This window comes from Perognathus longimembris, chromosome 6 (genome assembly GCF_023159225.1).
Source record: "Perognathus longimembris pacificus isolate PPM17 chromosome 6, ASM2315922v1, whole genome shotgun sequence".
Taxonomy (NCBI): domain Eukaryota; kingdom Metazoa; phylum Chordata; class Mammalia; order Rodentia; family Heteromyidae; genus Perognathus; species Perognathus longimembris.
The window spans coordinates 8155926-8161241 of record NC_063166.1 but is presented as its reverse complement, the minus strand read 5'-3'; positions in this window follow the sequence as shown (position 1 = coordinate 8161241).

The window sequence follows — 5316 nt, the reverse complement described above, 5'->3', positions numbered from 1 at the left end:
GCCGAGGGGGACCGCAGGGAGAGATGGCTCCAGCCTTCTTGGCCAGAGTTGCTGGCGCGGTTTCTGGGGCCCAGAACAGGCCGGGCCAAGGCAGAGCCAAAGCAACAAACAAGTGGGGCTGGGATTCAGGGAGTGCCCTCTCGGTCCTCCCGGTGTCGATCTGCTTGACGTGCTCCTGCCCCAGGGGAGCGGAGGTTTGCACCCCCATTTTATCCTGCCGCTCCCACTTACGGTAGGAATTCACGAAACGCTTGCTGGCATAAATGTCCAGCTTAATGCGTGCATTCGTCTGCACGACGTGGAGAGTCCAGAAGGATCCCGGCGGTGGCAACCCGAGGTCCGTATCCCTCCCGGCCTTGGGCATGGTTGCCCCCCTATCCCGACTCCCCACCCCTGCCAGGGCTCAGCTCCTCCCCACTCCCGGCCGGGCCTGGGGGCCCTAGGGCCGCCGAGGTGCTCTCCAGACGGGGCGATCGCCCTCCGAGTGCCCCATCCATCCACGCGGCCAGGCGGGAGGGCGGCGGCCCTGGCTCTGCCCCTCCCCACCCCACCCCACCCCACCCCCGGGAGCGGGAACGGCGTCGCTCCGGCCTGCGGTTCTCGGGGCCCGGCCGGGGCTCGTGGGCCGCGCTCAGGTGGCGTCGGGCGGGCGGAGCCCCGCGGTCCGGAGCCGGCCGGGGAGCGGCGGGGGCGCAGGGGCGGGGCGGGGCGGGGCGGGGCCGCGGCGGGGGCGCAGGGGCCAGGCGCGGGGACGGCGCGCGCGGAGACGCTGCGCCCCGGCCCCCGGCCGGCCTGGTGCCCGCGTGCGAGCCGGGTGCGGGCACACGTGCTGCAGGTGTGTGCGCGCGCGCGCGTGCGGGGCAGGCAGCACCGGCTCCCGCTCGCGGAGGCGGGGTGCGGGCGCTGCTCGCCTGGCACAAAGAGCGCTCGGGAGCCTTTAGACGGGAGAGGCAGGGGAAGAGGAAGCAGGAGGAGGGGGGAGGGGGAGACAGGGGTTCGGGGCGCGGCGCCCTCCGGATGGGGGGGGGAGGAAGAGCCGCGCGGCTCCCGTGCGTGCGGGGGAACTTTGCGCCCTCGCTCCCCGCCCGCCCTCCGCCCGCCCTCCGCCCGCCTCCCGGGGCGGCCTCCCGGGACGCTCTCATCCTTTCTCCTCGCCTCCTTGATTTATGCCGCCGAGTGGAACGACCTTCTCTGACCTCATTTTCATGTCGGCGCGAGCGCTCCCGGAGCCCGCCACGCGCGCGCACACGCACACGCGCACACGAGCGCGGGCACACGCGGGTGCACACCGCAGCTCCCACCCCGGGCGCGGCACCGCCCGCGCCCCGCACCCCGCGCCCCGCGCCCGGAGATCCGGTCCTCATTAGCATCCCGCTTTGAATAGCATTTGCATGTTATTCACTTCGTGTCAGAAAAGCTCTGAAGTCTCGGCAGCCCGCACCCCCTTCCCGAGCCGGGGCCTCGCGGGGCTCCCCGGGGTGCGGGTCCGCACGTGCCGCTGCGAGGATGGTCGGCCCGGTGCCAAAGCGAAGTCACCGCCGGGCGCCGGGCTCACGCCTGGAATCCCAGCCACGCGGGAGGCTGCGATCTGAGGGTCCAGGTCCGTGAGACTCTTAGCTCCACTTTACCCCCCAAAAAAGCCACTGGGGCTCCAGTGGCAGAGCGCCAGCCTTGGGCACAAAAGCTCAGGGACAGCACCCAGGCCCTGAGTTCAAGCCCCAGTACTGGCACAAGATTAAAACGACGTGGAGACGCCCAGCCTCCGCTCCCCGGAGCTACCGCCCGGCTCCACGACTGAAACGAGGCGGCGGGAAGCCAAAGGCTACTTTCCCATCCGGAGGGAAAGCGCCCTGGGCCGCCACGACCCTTCCCCAGCGCGGCGGGGGACGAGGCGCACGCCCCCCGGCCTGACCCCTTCCCCGCGGGGTCGCCGGTCGGCGCTGGCTAGTTAAGAAAAATAAACAAGGTTTCCCACAAGGCGGTTCCGCCCGCGGCCCAGCCCCGCCGCCGGCCGGAGAAGCTCAAACAGCGGGGCGCCGCCCGAGCCCGCCGGCCCCCCGCGCGCTGCCCTCCGCCTGCCCCGGCGCCCCGACTCCGCGTGCCATCCGCCGCGCCCCCCAACCCAGACGGGGCCCGACCCGCCGGCGTGCCGATCGCGGGGCTGCGCCCACCTCGGGGCGCGCGGCTCGGGCCTTCAACCCGAAGACCGCCCCCCCCCGTGAGCCCTGCGCGCCCCTGCGGCGGACGTGGAGCGACCCGAAGCCGCCCCAGCAAAGTCCTCCCCTACAGGATGGGGGGGCTCCAGGTGTGCCCCTTCCGTCCGGCTTGGCACCGCGTGCTCACCGTAGGCCGGCGGGGGGGGGGGGGTGTCCTAAACTGGGGCTGGGGTCTCCAAGCCTGGACGAGGCGGGAAGCGGGGTGGGGGGGGCCGCAGGGGAGGATGACCCCGCTCCCGTCCCAACTCCCCTTGGAGGAAAGCGGCCCGCGGGCGGCCACGGCGCCACCTCTCGTCCTCCCTCCCCGGGCCCGCGCCCGCGCCGCGGGATCGGGCGGGAAAGTCCGGGCCGAGACCTCGGGAAGCGCCGAGGTGCGGGGGACTCGCTTGGGCCACGACCAGCCGGCCACCAGCCAGCTAACCCGGCCGCCCGGGGCCTGGAGAACGGGTGGGGCAGGGGCGCACCCGCTTCCTCCGAATTCCTTCACCGCGAAGCTGGGCGGTGCCCAGAACCGCCCCGGAGGTCGGGTTCCAAGGTCCTGGGGGCTGGGTGCGGGCGCCCCGGCCTCCCTAGCTCCGTGACACCGGGCCGGCCTAAGCCGACGGTCTTAAGCGCAGTCCCCACGCGTCCCGCTCCTCGCTCTCTCCGGGCCGGGAGCCTCAGGCTTCTCCCCGGAACGTGGCACGCACTCGTGTGCGCCCGGGTCTCCAGGCGCCGCGGCGCAGCGCTCGGAAACCTCGAGAAGCTCCCCGGCCTCTCCAGCCGCGACTGTCAATCAACACCGAGCGATGGAGCGTGCCCGCCGCTCCCGCACCCCTGCCCCGCGCGCGCACACGCACACACACGGGTGCACACCGCCTTAGTTCCCTTCCTTGCACTCTCATGAAAGGGTGAGATTTGAACTCGGGAGAGTTCTAGATTCCCTGGCTGGCTAGGGTCTCCAAGGGGGAAATCGCCTCCCTTTGTAGGAAAAGGGGGAGGAAGAAAAAGTTTTCCCGGGAGTCCAGGAGGCGCGGGACGCGGCTGCCGGGCCGGCGCCGCCATCTCGGCCCCGAACTCCCTTTCCTTCCCGCTTGCACCGAGCGATCCCCGCGCATCTTTCAGAACACATTACTTAGGAGCCGGGCACTCGGTGCGTGGCTGCTGCGGGACCCGCCGCGTGGCCGTAGCCGTGGCCGGCGAGCGTTCCCGGGAGAGCAGGTGGGCCAGGGTCTGGGCGGGGCGTGCTCCGGCCCCGCTCTCCCCAAACCCGGCCCCTCTTTCCCACCCCACCCCTAATCCTTGGGTGTGGGGAGGAGGGAGAGGAGGGGGGGGACGCCGACGTCGCTCCCTCCCCGCCCCGGGCGAGGGCGCGGCTGACAGTCCCAGCGCTTCGCGGGCCCGCGGGGCGGGGGTGGGGTGGGGGGCGGGAAGGGACCGTGTGTCTCTCACGCGCCCGCAGACAAAGCGTCTCCCGTCGGCGCGCGCGGGGCCGGCGCGGCCGCGCAGACCTGTCAGCGCGTCTCCCGCGCGACGGAGAGAGTTTGCAAAGTCATAATTATATCTCTTAACCTGTCTTGCTCTCCGCAGAAGAAGGTCCCATTATATTGAAATGAGATTATTAGCCATCAAATACTTTTCTTTTCTCGGGAGTTTTTTTTTCTTCTTTTTTTTTTAATTCAAATACCTTAACGACTTGGCAAATGCGTTTTCATCAGATTTCGTTGGCATCGCAGCCGGGGGGGTGATGGTGGGGGGGACTGGGGCGGGAAGGCAGCTGGTTGGGGAGGGTTTGGGGGGTGTCAGGAGTTTGCGCCAAGGACCCGTCTTGTTCTCAGGGCTCATCCCCGGGTACCGGGGGGCCCGGGAGATGGAGACTGGACAGACAGATCGGGGAAGGCCGTCCTCGCCCAGTCCTGGCTTTACATTCTTTACCCAGAGCGCCAGGCTCTCCCGCAGGACGGGCCTGAGGCCGGGGCAGACACCTGGCTTCGGAAAGGAGCCGGCTGCCACCGTGGAGGGGGGGGTGGCGAGGGGAGGGGGGGAGGCGGCAGGGCTGGGGCACCAGGTAAGGAGAGAGACTGGAGCTGGGGGCAGCGGGGATTCGGCTGTTTCCGCTGCAGGCTCCAGCCAGGTTCCTGGGGGGGGGGGGGGGCGGGATGGAATTTCAGCGCGTAATAAATGAGGGGTTTGCTCTGCGCCCAGGGCCTGTCTGGTTTTCCCCAAGATTGTGAGCCCCTGGAGGGGGAAGCCCATCTTGTTTCCAAACCCTGAAAGCCCGGTTCCTGCCGCCAGCAGCCGCCGCCCCCATCCCCCGGACCCCGGGCAGGACCCGAAGGGAGGACTTTCCAGACTGGAATTGCAAAGAGCTGCCTTTCCCCGGCGGGAGGCGGGGCGAGCTCGTGTTTTCCTTGGCTGCAGCCCAGACTGAAGCTAAAAAGTGGGGACTAAGGCAGCCGCCAGCCCCCCCCCCCCACCTCCCTCCCCTCCCCTCTCCTCGGACCCATAGAGTCCTGGCAGGTCCAATCAGCATCCTGGGCCCACCCCACATCCCAGATGAACCCAGCCCTTCCGGTGTTTAAAAACCAATAATGGGGCTGGGGATATAGCCTAGTGGCAAGAGTGCCTGCCTCGGATACACGAGGCCCTAGGTTCGATGCCCCAGCACCACATATACAGAAAACGGCCAGAAGCGGCGCTGTGGCTCAAGTGGCAGAGTGCTAGCCTTGAGCGGGAAGAAGCCAGGGACAGTGCTCAGGCCCTGAGTCCAAGGCCCAGGACTGGCCAAAAAAAAAAAAAAAAAAAACCAATAATGAGGTTCCAAGGTCCAGAAATGCCGCTTCTAAGCCAGGCTTGGAGACCCCTGTCAGAGCCCTGGTGTCTCCCTCTGCTTAATCCAAGGCTTGGGTTTCAGATCTGTATTGATGCCTTGCATCTCTGACATCATGTCCTGTACCCAAAGGTCTTAGGTCAGATGCTTGCGAGATCATCTCGAAGAGTCTGGAGAAGCCTCACCCCTCCGGCTTTCCCATCTTTTCCCCTCCCTCCCATAGTGGTGTGGGGAGGAGTGGTAACTAACTAACCAACTGGTGGCTTTGGGGAATCTTGACAGTCACTAAAG